At 28.1% G+C, this 23,127-nt stretch overlaps 1 protein-coding gene across 2 annotated transcripts in view; it reads right to left on the reverse strand.

Moving 5' to 3' along the window:
- Window positions 1-23,127, reverse strand: part of LOC121128035 (uncharacterized) — a 205,136-nt gene that overhangs the window by 48,145 nt on the left and 133,864 nt on the right. The window lies entirely within an intron of this gene.

Genomic DNA, 23,127 nt, shown 5'->3' on the forward strand with positions numbered 1-23,127 from the left:
CAATTATCAACATTTTTTATGGACGTCTGAATGTATACTAATGCCTTTTAAAGTTTCAACTCCAGCTTATATATTTGCCACATATAGCTTCCAAAAATGATTGCATACATTATTTCATAATTGACAACTTTTTTTGAATCCATATTTGAATGAAAACAGTTATTTACGATCTAAGATATAAGAATGTAGTCATATTCATAAAAACTCGTAGACGTTTTGCGTGTAGCATCGAGTATGTATACAGGGGACATTGCATATAGTGCACCCTGACGTATATGATATTCATATTTTTGGTCTCAGAAAAACATTATAATGTAATCATATGAATTAAATCAATTAAGCATTTTACATTGTAGCATTGAACACGTATACACGGTGCACTATATATCTTGCTCTCTGATGTACATCCTATATTTTTTTGATTTAAGCAATGACTTATTGTTATTTAAATATTGCAAGTGGTTTCCATATAGTATGTGTAGCTAAGACTCTGGCAGGTAGCGCTATAAAGACTAAAGTAATCTCTAGCTCATAAATCATTACGTCATTTTTACTATTCTTTCTTTCGAGCTGTCCTTATTATTCTTGAGGAAATAACATCGATTTATTGAGTAACTATGTGTGAGAGTGGGCATTCAAAACAATGTATAGAACTGAAGATTTATTTTATATTTTTATGCAAATCAGTTATTAGGTGGATCTATAATTCCAAATGGCGGACATGATTTTAATTTTTTTTAGAAGAAGATACTTAAGATCAAGCATTAACGAAATAATAATATGAATATAGAATTATTTTATTTAGTTATACCAAATAAGATTGATTTATACTTGTAAATATTGTAATTCAATAAATATTCATCTAGCTCCTAATATAACATTAGATAGAAAGTAAATGATTTTTATTTTATAAAGCTACTTTTGTCTCTCAAAAATATATATTTAAAAAAAATATTTTTGGATAATTTTTTTACCATTGCCTTAATTGACTATACTATATCCTTTCAAACTTTTTAAAAACAATTAAAATATGATAATCGAAAATGAAGAAAAAAATCATTTTCAATCAAAATATAAAAATGTACCCAAAAAAATATATATATACATAAAATAGTCAAATATTCAACCAGCACAAACCTTTTTGTGAACATGTGTGGCAATGCTCCCACTATTCAACAAATCATATACATTCTACTTTATTTAGTACATTATTTACTTAATGTTAAGTCTAATTACCAACTTTTAATTTCATTATATAATATAAGACTTTAATTAATGTGCATTACATAACTCATGGGCTGAAAAGTCTCTGGCTTAATTAAAAAAACACATATTTTTTCGTTCAAAGTTTTTTTACTATTATTTTTTTTTGTAAAAACAGTACAACTATATTACAACATAATTACAATACCTTTACAATACAAACTTCGTTTTTTTAGCTTGTTATATTTCTAGTTCACACACTCTTTTCAATACAAACTTTAATCAAATTAAATATACGACTTCACAAACAGGGACACAGGGGGCTCCTGTAAATCTTAATTTAAATTAAATGCTGAATACTGCTTTAAATAAAATTTATTTTTTCAGACCCAAGAGCATATATAACATATATATTTTGGTATTACAATCAAGTTGAACTTTGCAAAAAATCCCAGGTCAAGTGATCCCATATGTTATTCATTGTTTTACACTCACATAACAAGTCATTAAATATATCTATATTGCTCCAACAAAAGAACCAAATCCTTTCTTCCATGGACTGTTTCTAGGTACTAACAAAAGGAAGAGTGCTCGTAGTAACTCAATATTTTAATCAATATAAGGAAAAATCAAACCCTACATTCTGGAGGGTCCTCAACAAATCTTTTGGCTTAGATTTTACTTCTAGTCGTTCAATCTTTCGAAGTGTCTGTTATAGCTTTCTGTAATCAGTAATTCTCGAATTGTTTTGTTCTTTTTAAATAATTAAAAAAAAACCATTGAGGGGCCAAATGTCCTCTTATTAAAATCTATTTTTGGCAAAATTTTCCCTTTTCCAATTCTTCAATAAACGCAAAAAAGCAGTTTTCTTTAAAAATTTCTCCCAAAAAATCTAGTCCCCTTGTAAATGATGAATTCGTCACGTAGTTAGTATTACAATCCCATCCACCGGTTCTTGCCTCTTCATTAATGATAAAACTTTTTTTTTAAGTTTCACTATTAATGCTATCCTTTTCATACCAAAAGATATCCATGTCCTTTGTGATTTGGACTAACTTTAATGAACCTTTGCGTTTCATTTATCGAAGTTTTGTCCAGTCGTCTCCTCCATTGTCATCTTCAGTAACTCTGACCATACAGAACCTCCTCAAAAATTATTTTAGTCTAAAAGAATAAAAGAATCTTCCAAAAATCCGTAATATATATTATCCTCAGCCCCCAATTTTCTTGATACGACATATTTTTCTCCACGAAATTAGCTATTTCGGTCCATTACGAAATATAAAATGTTGCCATATTGAAAAAAAATGTTTATGTATAAATACAACAATAAAAATGAAAAATCTTATAAGTGGTTATTAAACTGTTCTCTTGTGCGCACTGGTACGCCCCACAACTTTTTAACCCTCGCCACAATTAAATGAAAAAAGCGAAGAAAAGTTAATGTATTGATCAACCAAAGATAATTTGTATCTCAATCATTTTGCTGAACATTGAAAAACCTCAGATATTATTTCTATTTTGTAAACAATGCACCAGCAAGTATTTCAGTATGCAACTGCACAAATAAAAAAAACTAAGCAAATTATATATCACAGTTTCGTTATTTGGGGGTTATATTGCATACAGGAATACCAATCAGCCTGAAATTTGCCTAGCAAATACCTACCTGCGCCCTTGGTAATCTCCTCAAATAATATTTGCTTTAATTTTTTTATACTTAAAATAGCAAAATATTATATATATATATATATCTTTTTTTTTTTTTTGGGGGGGGGATTATACTTTGTTTTACAAGTAAACCATAAGTGTTTGATTATAAGTTTAAAAAAACCAACCTGTTTTTTAGATCCCAATCACACCGAATGGAATGTTAGATACCAAAATATATAATGAATTTTTTTATACGAAGCGAAATATGGACAAAATTCAAGCAATTTTTGGTTGAGGCTATATTTGATCTGAATTGTTTTAAGGCCTTAACATGGGCAACAAAATACAAACAGTTCTGCTAGTATTCTATAGTTATAATCTATATTTGTCAACAAAAAACTTAATCAAAATTTAGATGTTGCTTTCTAAATATCTTCAATCCTAAATCTATGTAAATTTATTGGTAAATATAGAAGTTCCAGAGATTTAATAAGCTATATTGAATATTGTATTACTTTAAAATATACTTTACCCTTGTTTAACAGGTTTGTGCTAGTTAAAATGACTTCATATGAGGGCATAAATTATGGATTTTTTATTAAATGTGATGCAATGAAATTATAATACACGAACTCATATTATACATAAGTTAGTTTTTAATACATTTAATAATTGAGCTATAAATAAATAATAGTAGAAACAGGAATTTTCAAACCCTCTGTGTATTTGTCGAACTATGTACATATATGTAGAAAAATGATGTAGATAGATACATACAAATAAATAAATAGATAATTGAATTCGATTCCTTCAACTAGTCATAATAATAGATTTGAAAGGGAAAATATGATCTTCTATTTTTACCACCTTCCCCCTTGTAGCACACATTGTATTGGTGTCAAATGTATCCCTACAAAATACATACATATAATGAAATTACGCTTCATAGAATCAACCCTGTCTTATTATTTTTTCATGTCTTCATTTCCCCTTATTCCTCCTTAATACAACATTGTAGACTATGTGTGTGTATATTATGTATATATCAATAAGATATAGTTTTTTTAATCATAAGACAAATATTAAATATTAATCAATGTATTATTCAAGATATGAAGCAGAAGGAACCAAAAAAAAAAGAATCTTCCTCTTATAAAAAATAGGGAAACACAAATCTTAGGCACATTTGAACATATTTTGAAAAATCCCTCCGGGGTTTTCGTACCCCCCTAAGTACATATTTCACAAAACAAATTATAGAGGTGGTATTGGTTTGATTCTATTGTTTCTTTCAAGAAAATATTTTTATTCTTTTTATAATATTCCTTTATTATTTCTAATGTCTTCAAAATACATTTGCATAGATCAGAGATAAAGAAACTGCAAGTTGCTCTTAGTTCGTCCAAATCTTCTATTAAATGTAGTAAATCTGATTCAAATGAAGCTTCTAACATTTAAATAGTTTGACATGTAAATAATTATTACGCTTTTTATTGTACATATATCTCAATCTTTCATTCAAAAGAAAAAAGAAAATGGACTTGTAAAAAATATACACCTCCTACTATAGAACTATTCTTTATTTCTTCAATTGTTCAAAGCTTATATTATTTGCTATTGAAAATTTCTTTACAAGTAATCGACGTTTGGAAAACTAATAGTACAAAATTTACTGATGACTAACAAACATTGAATTTGTGGTTGGCTTGAGAGGAGCATTTGAAAAATCAATTGTATTTTTTCTATGAATACACTATTTTGGTATTTTTACATATTAAATATTTTAATTAATACATTCTTTAAAATGTGATTTTCTAAATGCGGTTGCTTACCATTTTCATTTTTTTTTTTTTCATGTGGCCTTTTTAGCGAAAAGTTTGTTCAACCCTGATATCTGCAGTTATAGCATTATCTCCTTTGAGCGTTTGTGAATATTTAACAAATGTTGCATGATTGAAAATCTGAAGGAGTTGAATATTTTTTTACTAGTTCTATTATTTTAACAATGTTTTTCTTTCTAATATATTTACTAAGCTGTTGTCAGGATTTTTGTTACAACTGTTCCATTAGCGGTTTGACCGAACTGTTTAAGCTTCCTCATAATTAAATGACAAAACTATTTATAGTAACTCGTGGCAAATAATTAAAATTTTATTTTTAAAATTGGTGTATCATAAATAGGAATCCTAATTACATCGTATTTAAGCATGAATCATCATCAAATATATACTTTTCTTTTTTGTCTAAGTGTCTGTTTGGCAAAGTGTCCATGAACACTTTTTATAATTAAAATCTAAGTATATACTTGTTAAAAACTATTCAAATCTATTTAGTAATACCTCAATTAGTGATACACTTGTTAAAATATGTATTTTAGACAACAATTGTAAGTTTTTAATTTATATGAAAACAAGGCATATTATGATTAATTTTTAGCAAGTGTCTTTGTTTTGATCTAAAATGACCAACCTATGCTGCATTGTATTTAAAATAAAGATGTTATGTATGTATAAAAGGTTATAGGCATAATCTTGAATGTTGTGCAATGCATAGAAGAGACTTATAATCCTGCAATCACTACAAAAATAAACTCTTGGCACAGATCTAAGAAATATTCAGTTTAAGAAAAAATATTAGTCCAAATAAGGGTAATACTATGAGAAATTTTTACGAGGAAACGGATTTGAATCAAATTTGTTATACAATATAATTGACACAAAACTAGCAGTAGCTCAATCCAACTATTACTTCTCAAGCCTTAAAGATAAATAAATTAGTATTTTTATCAAAATGTGATAAGTTATATATTGTAAAATAAAGCAATGATGTGAATGTATAAAGATATGATCATCTTCATTTAATAGATTGTATATTTATTTAACAATAGCAAACTTTTAGTCTTTTTTGGTTCACAAGTACTTTTGTGACGTATCTTCTGGTTGTAATTTGAGATATTTATGTACAAACACACTTAAGTATTCATTATATATCTCCAATCTAAGACATTGATTATGATTCATGAAGAAAAACAAAAGCATCTGTACATAGTGTTTCTTCATAGAATGTTCATAAACTAAATTCCCCCGTCTCTTTTACTCTTGAATGACAAAAAAAAATAAAAAATGCCATCACGTATTTGATTACAAACATATTTTTTTTATACAAATATTTTAAAACATGTATTTTTATGATGTGAGGTTTAGAGAGAGATGTGGGAACAAAAAAAAGTTAATAGAAAAAAAAATGTATAAGATTATGTTCATGATTTGACTTTTAAAAAAAAGAAGACGACAGTTTTGGTTGATATACGTAGATTTATAGAGAAAGAGAGAGGGAGAACGGGATAAAAAAAAAATAGGTTACATACTAATTTTATACGACTACTTATATGTATGAAGATTATCTCTCTCAGCCTCTCCTTCTATATTAGTCAATATTCTTTCATTCGGATTCAAATTGTAAAATAATAATAATAAATGAAGCATATGTTTTTTGCATAATTTTTAACTTATTTAAAGGGAGGAGGGGGGTAGAGTTGGGTTAAACTTTCTATAATATTCTAATCTCTTTCGTATTTATAAGAATGAGGCATATAATTGAATATTAGCATTCCTTAATTAAATATTTTTTCAAATTATGTAGTCATCCAAGTACGGGGTCAAGTATCTATTCATCTTTGAAAAGTTATTTATCCTTGTTTATTGGTTTGTAAATTGAAGAATTCAACAAAACAATTGATGGAAATTTAAATCAAATAAAACCTGTCAATTCCAATTACTCTCAGTGAATAATCTTTTTTCCCTCATCGTGTTTCAAAAGAAATATGAAGTAGAAGTTATGTTATTTGTATATAAGTTGTGTGCAAGTTGTGATATTGTAAAAGTTGCAACTTGTACATGCAATTTGTACAAGCTGTAAACAAAAAATTAGATGAATAATTTTGAAGGATTTACAGTACTTCGGATATGGATCATGCAATTATCGAACATTCCATGGATAATCAATATATTCATAGTTTAGTTTTTGGGTTTTTATTAGAAATTACCAAAATATAAGTAGTTGTAGCACATTATAAGGTTGAAATCCCCGGAGTTATATTATTCATAAAATATTTTAATTAAATCATGCATTTTAAGACGAAAAAATAGCAAGAAGTACAATTAGCTTATACAAGTTGCAACTTGTATACAACATATATGATATCATTTATTCATTCAAATAGGTAAGAAATATGCAATTTATTTTGCTTGTTAGCTTTTAAAGGCATCCAATCTTACTCAAAATTTACTATAATGAAAAAATATATTTTTTAGTCATTTAACAGTTTGACCTTTGTGCATTGCAAATCCTTTCCATTTATGTAATAGCTGCCATCAATAAATACCTATAGATGAAGATACACAGGATGAAGTTTTTTTCGTACCTTTTAACATTTCCTTCAAAAACTATCTCTGGGTTGTAAATTGTCTCGTTTTCTGCTTGAAATAATAGAAAATTGACTTTTGCATAGTTTGAAGTCTCTTATGCCATTTTTGGCTATTTCAATCTTTAAAAAAGTACTTTTGGTTTTGATAACCTTAAAGCTTCTTGGACTTAAACAAATATAATCTTATGAGTTTTTATTTTTATTTTTAAGCATTTTGTTTATTTGTTAAAAATAAAGTGCTCTTAACTTCTAATAATTTAATATAAAATCTTTCGGTAAAAGAAAGAGGGGCTATATTAAAATTTAATATGTGGTTCTTTTTGAGGTTTGAATACCTAAGTTCATTTTTTATATAATGGTTATAATGTAATCATTTTTTCGGGATCTTATTACGTCTTATTAAAATATAACATACATTTTAATTACGAACGATAAATGGATAAATTTATATGATTAAAAGAATACTACGGTTATTCCAGGCTCGATCAGTGCTGCTTTCATTATTCTATGATTTTTAATTTATATATTTTTGTATTATATCATCAATAGGAAGAGAACAGTCTTGTTTATCCTTGGACTCAATTAATGTGAATATTGAGGGGTACTTTTGTATTTCAATATAGTCTAAATATTAATAACTATTAATTGCACTATGCAACATAATTCAGGTCTTGGAACACCCGCCTGATAAACCCATAATTAAAATTGTAATATCACAAAAATAATAATTAAAACCTTCAATTGGAATAGTTTTAAATTTTAAAGCTTTTATAAGAACACATTTATAGAGTATAGTTACGATTAATACATAAACTTCTATTTGAAATAACTATATAATTTTAAATTAAATGTAGTAATAATTAGTAAAAACTATTAAATATTAGAAAAATAAATGATTTATTATGTTATCTTTATACAATTCCTACAAAATGTGGCAAATTATACAAAACTCAAGTAAAATAAAGTCATTATTAAAAGTCGAATTTTTTTACATGTTTTTATCAATTGCTTTTTATTAAAGCTAAAACTAAAGAAATAATAAAATATTTGCTGTAAAAAAAGAAAAAAAAGTGATTTTTTTCAGTTTAACTTTTAATTTTTATATGGGATATTCAATAAATAAGCAATAAAAAATATTGAAGGAAAAGTTTCGAAATTAATCATATATAAATCTATTAGATGCCTTAATTTGTAATTCATACTAATCAACTGCATTGAATAGGAAACATATTTAAATTGGAAGTAATGTCCTTCCCTCTAAAATATAATACTTATTACAAGAAGCCAAATAATTGATTTAATTATGTTTAATTTGAAAGTATTTTTTCACGCAACCTTATACGGCTTATTTTTTAAATATTCTATAAGAAAATTAAAAGTTAAACTGAAAAAATCAATCAAAATCGATCTTTTTTTTTTAAATAAGCAAATATTTTGAAGGGGATAACAGATTCAAAATTTATTCTTTAGTTTTAGTTATGTGATAAAGCATTATAAACAAATTAGCTAACAATATTTTTTTTTATTATACTTGTATCTACTTGATTCTGATATAATTAGACACATTTTGAAATAAATTCAATATTAATTATATAATAAATTATAATTTCAATCCAGGAATGTTTTAATCAAATCTTAATTATAAAATTTTCATCTTTACAGTTGTTTCATTTTAAAATATGACTCTGAATCGAAATTATACTCTAAAAAGTTTTAAAAAAGGCTTTCAAGACTTTTTTTTATAGCCGTTTCAGGTTTTAATGATCATTTTTGTGTTCTAGGCTAAAATAATAATAATACATATAGGTTCTTGCCGACGGACATATATGCTGTTGTATAGTGTTTTTATAGAAATATTTACATGGTGGCCTACGTTACATTTTTAGGATTTACCTACCTTCAGTATTTCTATCACAAAATAACGAATAGACAACTCTTTGTTCCAACTTGTATGTGCCTGACTTGTTCATTGATATGAATATAGACATACATTTGTATGTAGATATTAAAGTGGACATGTATAGGACACAAAATTTGATAACATTGATGTAAAAATATATATATTATATCAAGGTTAGAGCCTATAGGCATGAGCAAAATTAATATGAAAGTTTAAATACAGGGTGTCCACGATAAATTGGAACTATCTTAAAATTCAACCTGCTTGATAAAAATGGAATTTGGAGTGTATTTGTTAATAAGAAAAAGTTACACATGATATTAAACAATAAATTTATTCAACATGCCCTCCCTCAGCAACTACCATCTTCTCCATCCTGCCCCTAAAGGATTTGCATGCCCTGATGACTTCCACGGAATCGACAGCATTCCACTCCCTCGTAATGGAGCCCTTCAGGGCCACGATGCTCTTGTGGCTGACCTTGTACAACTTCCTCTACAACTTCCCCTACAAGTAGTAATCACACGGATTGAGGACGGATGAGTTGGAGGGCCAGGTGTTGCGATCCCAGAAAGTGATGTCGTGGGAGTTGAAGAGACTAGTGGTCCTCATGGCGATTTGTGCGGGTGCTGAGTCTTGTTGGAATATGAACTCCCTCTCAGCAGCCGTATCCTTCATCCAGGGGATGACGAACTCCAGCATGACTTCGCAGTACCTTATCGCGTTAACCCTTTCCTTGGGATGGAAGAAGAAAGAACGCATCACCTCACCGGTGCTGCAGATGCCACCCAGGGTCATCAAGGAGGCGGGAACTTTGTGGGGAAGGCCGCTGGGACCTCTTCTCTCTCCTTGGCAAGCCACCTGTCATTCTGGACATTGTAGCTTCTGTCCAGTTCTTCTCGTCAGAGAAGAAGATGATTTTTCCTCCATGGCTCTTCAGGTCATTGAGGAGACGCTTACCGTTGGTGAGCCTGGTGGCCTTATGCCGTGAGGATGTGTTGTTTGGCCATTCGGTATGACCTGTACCCGAGGTCCTTATTTGCAACCTGGGAGACCAGCTGCTTGTTCACTCCACGGTTCTTGGCCAACCTGGACAAGAAAGTCCCCGGTGAAGCCTTGATGGACTTCCGGAGGCCTTCAATGAAGCGGGGAGTGCGGATACGGTCACTTCTCATGTTGTGGGCCTTGCGGTAGACCTTTCCCTCAACCTCCCAGGCATTGAAGACCCGGTACACCGTGGTCTTGGGGTAGTTAAGAAGCTTGTAGATAGCAGAGGGCTAGTGTCCCCCGCGAGCCAATTCGAGGATGGCGTCTCTCCTTGCTTGCTCCATGATGACTATTGTTTGTTGTCAAAACAATAGTGGTGGAAGTTATAGTGTATTGTTCCTGCAACCTTTTATATTAGTATGATTTAACCCCAAATTTCCACATTATGGATCTGGATGAAGTTTAAAGTAGTTCTAATTTATCGTGAAAACCCTGTATAGGTGTATTTTGATGTATGTGTTATCAGTGTTTAAATATAATAACGATATTTAAAGCTGAGTTAATAGTCAAATAAAAAAAGCAAGATCTGTTCATTACTATTAATGGTCATTTCCTGCAAAATTCTAATTTAATTATTCAATTATTATTTCCTAAAGAGTTTATCAAAAAGTTTTACAAATTTTTATCCACAATTTTTATTATAACTTGTTATTAAAAAAATAAGATAATGGTTGTGTGGAAAAAAAAGAATCTTCCTAATTTTCTTCCTTCAATGAGCACGAATTATTTTTTATTTAAAAGTAATGGAAAATAAATATCATTTTTTTAATAGAAAAAATTTAATACTTGCAAAAATGTTTTAAAATTATATTAATTGAGTGTCTGTATAAATCTTTTAAATACATATTCATATAGACAGAGAGAATAACTCAAAATGGCATCAAGAGGAGAAGCACTGCTTAATTTAATTTTCTTCTTTCAATACTTAAATTAAGGCAACACTGTATGTAATTAATGATGATGGTAAAGATACACAAAGGAAATCAATTAAGAAGCATGCAAATTATGGGGTTGGAACATACAAATGCAGTTATCTTACAAAGGATGTTTTATTCTTATACTGGTGGAGCATAAGAAATATAGAAAAAAATCTACTTATTGTGAAATAATCTTAAAATGTCATGCCAAAAAGAATGTACGTATATATGTACAAGCATGCAATGAAATGAGCATTAAACTACTTTAAAATTATTATTATATATTTTTTGCTATTATCTATTTCAATACAAAAAATAAGACTCTTATATTAACATTAATCACCTCGTTTTACAGTTTTTTAAACTAAATAATTAAAAGCTTTATGTCTTGGGCAGATGGATTGTGCACGATCCTTTTGCCGAACGGACACTTTGCTGAAAAAATTAAAATAGAATGGATGATTTTGCAATACATACTGAAACTATGATTCCTTTCCACGTGATTCCAATTATTTAAAATGAAATGTTTAATCATTCGCCATGAATTGCAAAGTTTATAGGATAATTAATTAAATATCCTCTCTGACTAGATATCTCTCAAGATGTGTTTGTCATTGGACGAGAAACTCCTACTAAATAAGGAGTACACGTCCATGAGAAAAGCCACACGAAATATATTCTGAGGTTCATAGCTGGCAACAAACCACATAGTATATTTTTCTGTAAGTGGGACAACGTTGTGATTTACAATAAACACCTTACGAATGCAATTCCTGGTAAATAATTAAACAATTTATCAATTAAAATTGGAGTAATATGAATTGAATCATAATTAAATAATATTTAATTATATATTATCATCAAATTTATCTAATATTTTTTTCCGCAAAGTGTCCGTTCGGCAAAAAAATATTTGAAAAAGGTGTCCAAAACGTACATAGAACATACAAATAAGAAACTTTATTATACTATTATTTATACTTTAAAAATAATAAATGAATAAATACTTTGCGAATCAATTTCAAACAGACAATTATTTTAGAATTATCCAGTGATAAAAAAGTGTTACCAAATGCTTAAATTTTAATTTCCACATTAAGTAAAAATATTTGTAATCTTTTTTGTGTATTAAACATACAAGAATTTAGTATGTCTTTCGAAATATGCTATTACTTATTTGTAAAAATATTATTGAGATAATTTTTTATTATAAAAATTGATACCCTGTGAAGATTTGTGAACACAATTCAATTACTTAATTATATTTTTGAACCATGATTTTATATAAAATAATGAAAACCACAAAGAAAAATTTGAATATTAGCATTTAATTAATTTTAAATTATGTCAAGTGAATGATAGTTTTTGAGATATAATTTATATATAAGTTATCAACCGCAATAGATCGAAAAAAATATTTGACAAGGCTTCACTATTGATCGGAATGGCCCTAAGAAATAAAAAAAAGCTTGTTTTTTAAGCTTCAGATTCTGTACTAAATTTTAGTAGAAAAGAGTATAAAATAATAGCTAATCTAATGGAATATGTAGTGTGATAACAAATCAAAATTATTTGAATGAAAAGTAAAAAAAATATGCAACCTCTCTAAAATTATGTGGCATAGAAAAAAAGTTTTTTAATGTTATTTATATTTATTATATATATTTATAGATTAAATAGGTCAACTTTCTTAGGGTTTTGATCTTATTTTCCCATTCATTTTTGTCCTTTAAAACAGATGAAAGCACTGATTTTCATAAATGAAAAAGTTTAATATAAGTATAAAACGAAATGTTACTAACAAACATATGTAAAAGATATACATTTGTATAACATTTTTTAGGAAGTTATAATGTAAAAAATGCGCGGTTCTTAGCACACATACAAAAAAAAAAAAGCAGGATTAATAATTTTTAACTTAAAAGATAATGATGTCAATTCATTTTTGCTATTGAAAGACAGGCGCTGGCAACCCTCCGTTTCTCCCCTTCCCTTTCGTCTTGCTTTTTCTCTTTTAACCCATTTAAATATATCAATTCACACCTTTAAAAAACAACAAGAAAAGAATGAATAATATGTAACAAAGCATCCATATCTGTAAAGTTACTAATGACCTCTAATTCTATACAACATATTTTCAAATTCATGTGTTATCTGTATAAATATTAATGCGCCATCTATGTTACACTTCAGGTAATAGAGTTTCAACAATTTGAAAGATAATTATAAAACTTTGTCAAAATAACAGAATCCAATTTATATATTTATTATTTTGTATATAGTTTTTTTACATATTAAAAAAAGTTTTTCAAATACATACAAACTTGTATATATACTTTAAAAAAGCTTTGAGAGAATTATATGCATAGAAAAGTATCATACCACTTTTTTTAGAAGAGATAGATTATCATATGAATCATTTTGTTTTTACTTTGTGGAAATTAATATTCTTATTATTTATAAACTACTTTTATATGAATTAATTATAAAATATTTTGATAAAGTTTCCCATTAGAAAAATATATTTTTCATAATTTCAAAAGAAATAAATGCGTAATTTTATTTTTATTTTCATTTATGTGCTTCTGGCTATATATTTTTAAATGACCTACAATGAAATAAAAATTTTATTCACATTATGTCACTTGACACTTTATAAATCCATGTAACATTCCAAAATCAAAGTTGGGGGGGATGAAATGGGCAATAAACTAGCAAATTTTATTAAAACTTGAACGAAGTTAAATCACTCACTGAACTTTCTAATTTTTCATAAAGTAGTGGAAGTATTGTTCTATCTTAAATTATAAATAGGTCGCATAGATTATTTCACCAATTATTCTATACGCTACTAAATACTAACCAAATTTTCTATCCAATAGCCAATTTGTGCTTTCTACAAATGTAATACAGAAGACTCTGGGACAATAATTACTTGTATGATTTATAGGTAATGATCAAAATATCATGATTAATTCTTCATTATAACAATTTAATGATAATGTTTAATTATTTTGACGTTATTTTAATGTTAAAGTATTGTTAAATGATTTACATGATAAACTAAAAAATCAACTGTATTTCTTTAAAAAAACTATCTCTTAGCTTAGTAATGTATATGTTAGAAATAATAAAGGGTAAGAAATAAGATTCTTTATTGGGAACTTTTATCATCGGAATACCCTTTTAGCCTTATAGGAAGGGGGGGGGAAGGATTGTAAGGACTCATTACCCCCCCCCCCTTTCCCTCCTTCTATATGACCAAATGAACGATAAAATATAGTGTTGTGTTAGTACACATTTATGAATAAAGACTGCAGTCCTATCCATTTCATTTAAGTCCTGCACATCAGGCCGAAAACTTATGAAGTTTGGTCCTTGATGACGTTACTCAACTTTATTTCTTTTTTTAAATCAATTCTAGTACTGTCAGCCCTAAGAAAGGATGCACTTCAGGACCAGTGTCAAAGACTTATAGGTATGACCAGTCCTAAGACTGGAATGGACTAGACTGAATACATAAGGAATTACACAACAGAAATTAAATGCATTGAACGAAATTGATTATTGGCCCCATTGATCAATAAAACTGGCTAGGCTGCTGGTTATCGAAGATGCTTCCTACGGATATAGTTACGTTATATAAAGATATGTTTTGAAACATAGGAAACTTATATTTTTTTTAATTAAGCCCTAGAATACTTATCAGAAAAGCTTCTTTGACCTATGTCCGGTTACGTTTTATAAAAAGACATTTCATCACATCGGGAAGTAATATCCCAAAAGAATTACACCCTTAAGATTTTTACTCACAATTGCTTTTCAATATCATTTATTACAAATTTATATGTAAATTTGAAAAATCAGCCGTACTTTTGACTTTTAATGAAGACAATATATGATGTCATTTACCTAACCATGTAAATTGTCGATAATTATATAAAAATATATTCTGAATAAATCACCTGAAAATGAGTGGGAAAGAGCCCATTGATGTTCAACAAATCAATAAATTTCTTAGCCTTTAATTTATTGATTCTTTGATCAATGAAGCACACTCTTGTTAGAAGCTTACCCTCAAATATATATAATTTCCTCAAATAAGCCATAATTAATGTTATAGCACCTCTTATCATTATCAAAAACTTTTATTTTCCCTCTACCTTGTTTTTTTCTCTAATGACTTTTCTTTTCACTCCTTCATCCTATTGCAATTTTTGTTAATTAATATACTTATTTAAGTATGAGATTACCTTTTGTTTGAAGAAAATAAAAGATTAAATAAGTCAGTTAGAAAGTAAATGACCGACTGACCATTCTTTTTTTTTTACATATAGAAAATAAAAATTGTATATAAATATATAAATTTAAAATCGCCTATTAAAATATAATAAAAAAAGTCGTCACAATCAAACCCTGAAAAAATAATTGATATATAAAAAAGAAAAAGATTAAAGCATTGCTATTTTTATATTTGGTTACATAATCGGTATGACCTTGATAGTGTCGTATTTTATTGTTGTTTTTTGAAGGATATTATACGAGTATGAGTATAAATAAGTATATTTACTATACTTTGAATATGGCAACAGATATAATACTATTAAGATGAAGGTATGTTAGAAAAGGATAAACAATAGTTTGCTAAAAGGAAGCATTGCATAGAAATATAAAAAAAATGCACAAAGGCTCTGTTTCAATTACTCTAATGGAGTTTTATCATCTTTTCCTCTCTTTTTATTATTCATAATTTTTAGATAAACGAAACATTTTTCTGTAAAAATATAGTAGCATTAGTGAAGAAAATAGCTCTTATATTTATAAATAAATTTGTGGACTATATTGCTTGAATAATCTCAAAGAGGATGCATTTGGGGATGCTATGTTTTTAATAAATCCACATTATACATGCAGAAATTGTGTATTTTATATATATATAGAAAATCATTGTTTTATTATAATATTTAATGCAGATAGATAAACAAATATGATTGAGTATATTTAATGCACTAAACATATATCTAAGTACAGTCTATAACTGATGATTTTATCGAGTTCTCATGTTCTACAATAAAAATCATTCCATAATTCTTTTTTCATTCACTATAAAGCCTTAATTGAATTTTACATATAGTCTACGTTAACATTAATTATTATTAAATTGGTTAAAAAATATAAGATATTGACTATGAATTTTGCATATTTATACAAAGCTAATATAAATTTTTTTTTTAATTTTCTAATATCAAATGTTGTACTATTTTTCCTTTTTTAGTGTTCTTTGTAACAATATTTATTTGTTTGAACTAAAATTAGATCTTTATCGGCAATGAATTAGTGATACCAATATTTATCTACGGGATTTATTACCAAAATATGTATCGGTATTTTTATAGTTTCAATATTTTCAGTTAATAATTCATATGAATGAAATGGCTGTCCGCCGAATATTTTTGATTAAGGGGAGATAACTTAGAGATTTAATTGTAGCATTTATTGGAAAACTTTGTTAGAGGAGAGAAAGGGAATTTCATAGGCAAAGATGAAAAAAAATATGATAATAAAAGTATTTTTGTAGTTGCAACCTAAAGGTGTTGATTTCTTTACCAAATCTGTTATTATTCTCTCAGAACAATAAGCATCAAGTAATAACTGGAGCGCGAAAGACTAAGAGTAGCACCGAGGATTTGTTGTGAAGTTATAAGTGTAAGTCCTTGTTAGACTCGGAGTCGAATTAAAGATCGGAATCATAGTAATTCCTACCTATATTATTGCTAGGTACAGAGTTGGGTTTGTGTTTATTTCCATAGTCGCATAGCTGCTAGCAAGCATTTTAATGAAACATCATGGCAGCTATAGCGCTCTTCTCCCAAACATAATTCCAATTCTCAGGGTTACCATATTCTTTTTTATTTTTATAACGGCATATTATTTTATTTACATACATGATTTATGGCAAAATGGCAAAGAAAGTACCGTAAGTACCAACTTAGAATAATACACCTTTAATGCGTCCGTACCTCGGATTCACTATTGTAATGGTATACTAAACAACAATATCGTGGATAATAATCCACAAGTAAGTTAGGGAATACTCCCTAGCTTGGAAGAAATAGCAAACTACCAACTAATTTCTGTCATTTTCAAATTAATTTATGTGAGAGAAAGTTTCAAGATACAATACAAATGAAAGTTGGGCAACGCTTCCATGGTCCTACAAATAATTTAAAAATGAATAAACTACATTATGATGTACATATTCTGAATAAAAACTTAGAAGAAATAAAATGAATTCAAGTATTTTCATTGATTGACATCTTTTTTTTAACCAATAGAAAGAAGTTGAGTCCTTAAAAGAACTAACTTTCGTTTTGGTATGCATATTATCCCAATATGAAGATTAAAAAATGGGTTTATAATAGCTTTGCAGAGATTAGACATCCCAGAAACGGACTCGCTTTAAGATTTTAAAATAAATTATAGTCATTCAAGACAAAAACATGTATTTTTTGTCATCAATGTACAAAATTCTAATGATGTACGGGTAGAATTTTTAGATTATAAATAATTATATAAATCTACGACTTGATTTTATATAGAAATATACATAAATTAATTTTTTGAAAACTTCTTCTGGCACAAAGAAACATTTCTAACAAAAAACAGTTTGTCATCTTCTAATCAATTTTAAAAGATTACTGTAGTACATATGTTAAATTAAAAACTCCAAATTTAGAATTTGAATGCATTTATAATTGTATTACTCATTACAAATTACAAAAAACAGTCCCTTTTATTTAAAGTATTTTCTTAAAATAATAAATGCTCATTATTCGGATAAATGCAATGATATAATCACCTCCCTGAAAATAAATTTTACTATTGGACAAGAACCTCTTAATTAATACTCTGAAATATAAGTATTTATTTGTATATTTTAACCCTTAAATTATTTTTGTTGCAAATATGCAATCCTAAAAAAAACGCATTATTGTATTCAACGAAAATGTATCAAATTGCAACTTTTTTTACATTTTAGATATTATTATGATTTTGCATCCAAAAACATGTTAAATATGTCATTATTTATAAGTAATTGGAAAAAAAAAAAATCCAAAATCTACATGGTAAAATTATTTTCAGCCAAAAAAAAATTATTATTAAGTATTTAAATGTCTAGAAGAATTTTTTTTTTTTAAACATATTCATTCCCATATTTTAATGATTTCTACTGTTGATAATTTTTATCATTATCGATGATAGTGGACTGTTGGTCTTTTTAGATATAGTTGGTGTTTTTTCTAAATAATTTTTTAACCCAATCGTACTCAAAGTAAAAAATAATTAAATAATAGGACATGAGCAAGCTAATTTTTGGTGGATTATATTTAGCTAAATGAAACTTATATTATAAAATAATTATAAGTTGGATTTCTTGTAGATGTAAAACAGGAAAACGGATCCCGAGAGAAAAAATCATAATACAACCTACAACGAGCAAACTTTTTTTAATGATTGATAGATATCGAGAAATATTCCTTGTGCAATTTTGTTTATGACCAAAAGAATTTTCGAATGAATTTTATAGTATCTAAAACAAGGATCTTCAAACTCTTTTATTACGAAATTGAGTGTGTATACAATCAATATAGGGCTCGAAGATTAGAGCTGTGCCCCCTTTGAGTAGTCCAGGAACCAAATGTCGTCATCATTTCATTTTTTTTTCAACTGTGCGTAACACACAGAAAAAAAAATCATTCAATCTAATTTTGTCACAACGATAGAACTATACCCGGAGCACCCGGAGATTTAGTTCACAAAGGAGGAACGGAGATACACTGTTGTTATGTGTCTAATTAATAATGAAGAACAAATCAGCAAGCCTGACATTTAGGCTGACAATGCATTACATCCAAACAATCAGGAACAAACTGGAGGATTCAAAGATCCCATGGAGGACTCCATAAAGGTCAGGGATGTGGAGTTCATAGAAAGGTGTACACCATCATTGGACACTCCCCGACGAGGTCTTTCGTTTCAATTGAAAATGAGCTTTAAGTTATTGATAAGACAGTTTAAGCATGTATTAACGACAATTTCAAATGCCAGTCTTACAATGTGCACACCAGACAGATCTTGACTGCCAAGCAGTCGCAATCTTAGCCTGATTGATTATTTTGTTTGGGGCTGCATTGAGGCCCACAATAATAGATGCCCCCACACAACTGAGGCTTTATAGTGCCTGCCATCAAGTAACGCTTTGCACTTTGCCCCAAGACCTCATCATCAAAGCCTAGTCCCCCTTCAAAGGCCGTATCGAGACTGACGGCAATTAAACCGAGTAAGTCTCAGGATAACTTTCCTTCAATTACTTAGTTTTTTATTTAATATAAGATTAATACTAATGACAGATTTTAAGCATTTTTTTTTTGTAAATATTAGAGATAATTTCATCTTCGAGCCTTGTATATCAAATGTTATATTTTTACTCAAGGCTGGTTAAGTATCTTTATGAAGACTGGCTTTCCCTGTTGCTCGGTCTACATTATTGAAAAAAACCTTGAGTTGTTTGTGTATTATTTGGGGGGAGGGGGTCACACTCAAAACTATCAGATAAATGTAACTTTGCTATTAAGTAAAAAACTCTTCGATTAGTTCTAAAAGCCTTACACACGTAAAATAATTATTCCAATTAACAGTACTTCAAGGTATGTTTATATATATATATCTTTGCATAAAATATTTTAAGTTCTAAGTAAACAACAATTTCACTATAAATAAAAATAATTAATTCTATATACATAATAAATATTTGAATAAGACTTAAGTATAACTGTTTTTGAAAGAAGAAAAAAGTAGAATGGGTGGGGGGATGATTAAGCAAATATGTATTGTAGAAAAAACCTATCGAGGAAGAACTCTACGAGTAAAAAGTTGTAGAGAGCTTTAATAAAAATAAATATAATGATCAAAACAGGGCCATATATTTATTGAAGAGATAGTAAATTATGGTATTAATACGTATATCCGTATGTATGGTATATCGATCAAATGACTTGGAAATAATGGTCATTTCTATGAGTTTATCCACAATCATCTGAGAGAAAGAGAGAGTAACGACAAACAGTTAAGGACATGCTACATTTAGCAGGCAGTTATATTTATACGACTTACCTACTACATACATAAGTATATAGATAAAATAATTACGATGAAATCATTACGTATTTATATTAATTGTGCACAACCCGTATTCATTTGTTATGTCATGTATTAATGTCTCTTAGAAGTTCAGTAACGAAATATTCTACAAGAATAGTGGTTCTTAAATGAAAAAGATTGAGGTCTTTATAAAAAGCCATCCACTAATTTATTTCGATAAAAAAAAACATTAATTATATCATATTATATTTTTGTTAAAAAAGGTCATTAAATTTCTGAGCAATAAATCGACCAGGGAGTGACTTTATTGATATATTTCAATTGGGTAATGGAGTTAAGGATTTTAAAACTAAAGAACTGAAGGAAAACTCAGAAATGGACTGATAGTTTCTTTATTTTAAAAAATGAATGGAAAAAGATTTGAAATAATAAGGTAATTGGACAATAAGAAATCATTCCCTGATTGTAGAAATATGGGTTCCTTATTTGTAAGAATTTGTTGACCAAATGAAAAAATATAACTCGAGCAGAGTAGATCTATATTCCAAATACTAATATGAGCCAAGACAAAATAAATCAACAGCTTACAAAGTATATTGTTAGAGTTAACAGGATACCATTATACTATATGTATACAAAGGGTGCGTAATCGTTCATAAAAAAATCTATATGTATACAAATCTATGATATTTCAGATTTTTTACTTCATAAATTTATATAACTTATTGACAATGATGTAAAGTAATTCTCTGTTTCGATACACAGACGAAAACTTATAGATGTCTTCTTCATACTTCTTTGTGGAACCTTGTCCCAATCATAGTTAATGTTCTCTTTGAGATCATTATAATTTGGATGAGGAATAGAATTGCACTTCTTCTAGTTGATGCTCCATAGTAAATAGTCAAGCAAATTAAGATCAAGGAATGAGGTAGACTACTTATTCGAACTACAACACTATCCAGCCTCTTTCATTCCTTTTTTTAGCATTGGTGATATTATTAGGTGTCGGAGGACTTTATAAATGCTCTTCAGAGCAATGTATTCATACATAGGCTTCCTGATTGTCCTCTCTTACTCTCTTCGGACAGAAAGACTTTCAACCTATTACAAACATAAACAATCAAACTCTAATAAATATTATAATTATTTGTAACTCTGCCAATATAGTTGATTATTGAGAAAGGAAATTTAAAATATGTGTTGTAGAATCAACCAATTTGAACCATCAGGGATGTGGTTTTTTTAAACTGTGGGGCATAAATAAGAACATAACATTTCTTAAATGCAAAAAGAAGGCGGTAGCTATACTTATAGTACTATTGAATTAACATCAGGTTAATTTTTGGGAAGGAAATCTAGGGAGGAATACATTTTAAATCGAAAATTTCATTAGTGCAGGGAGAACAATATAATTATATATGCATATACTAGGAGTAAAATTTTATTATGCATGTATTTTTTACTAAAGTTACAACAAAATTACGTTGGAATTATTTAATGCTTCATTTAATGAGGGATAATTCTATTACAACAATTTAAGAAAAAGTAAACATAATTTAATAAAAACATCATATTTACAACCTTTACTAATCATACCAATGTAATTTTTCTCCCCATTTGTAGTCATTAAGTCAATCTATTAGACTAAAAAAAACCTTTTCGAATGATTTTTTAACTACTTTAAAATGTGTTAGGGGCGCAAATTTCAATTTCCTAAAGCAAAGCTTTTATAATAGAACTATTCAAAAATGAAAAAAAACTATTTTGCACCATCAAAATCACCAATGCTTCTAAATAGCTCTACAACATCATCCTTAATTTATTTGTCATATATATTGTCAGTTATTTATATTTATGTTTTGAAGTTTCTTCATTTTTAACTACATTTTAAAACTGTTTCTTTTACCATATTAATATCCCATTTTTTCTCATAGCCAAAACTATTCAAAACACTGCATTCAGTTTTTAATTATTATAAAGATGCTTATGGCCATCATGAATGGTGATCTTTGGTATTTGAAAAGGAATTGCAATTTTATACAGCCACTTTTTTTTTTTTTTTTGGGGGGCGATAAAATTGTAATTATACATGGATTGTAGGTTATATCCTTCAAGGATTTTGTTTGTATCCTACTTATATTTTTTCGATAATTAAATGCGTCTGTCTAAGAGATAGAAAAAGGAAAAGAAAGGTGACAAACGAGTTTTGAAAAAAAAAAAATGAATATGAATATTTACCCCCTGTGGATCCAAATTTCATTCAGAGATATATTTATTTATGTATGTATGTAATATACTAAGCAGATGTAAAAGTTATTTTACACCAAGTTCACTGAGTACGCACTTCCTACTTGACCATCTGTTAAATATATATATTGCAGTTAAAAAAAAATACAAATCCTTGTTAGCTTATGTTAATTCATCCCAATGTCTCTATTGTTGAATCCTTCCTCGGTGTCACACACTGTAAGCGCTAAATGACTCTTTCCTCATTCTTTGTATGTTGAATTCCATTGGGAGGGATTCAAAGTTGATGATAAAGGAAGGAGTATAGCAATAATAACGGAGAAAGAGGGGTGTCGATCCTTAAACACTTGTTTAATCCTCTTATATAAATGGTTATGTTGTATGTAGTCAAATAATAAGGGGAAAATAACATCCTTTTCTTTCCTTCTGATATTATTTATTTTTTAATAAATGATTTCTTTACAGCCTCCCCAACCCCGCTCAAAAAACATTAAGAAGAGAAGTACACAGAGACGAAGAAAAAAAATCAATTTCATTTTCTTAATGGGATCCAAATACATATTCATTCA

Source organism: Lepeophtheirus salmonis, chromosome 13 (genome assembly GCF_016086655.4).
Source record: "Lepeophtheirus salmonis chromosome 13, UVic_Lsal_1.4, whole genome shotgun sequence".
In the NCBI taxonomy this organism is placed as follows: Eukaryota; Metazoa; Arthropoda; class Copepoda; order Siphonostomatoida; family Caligidae; genus Lepeophtheirus; species Lepeophtheirus salmonis.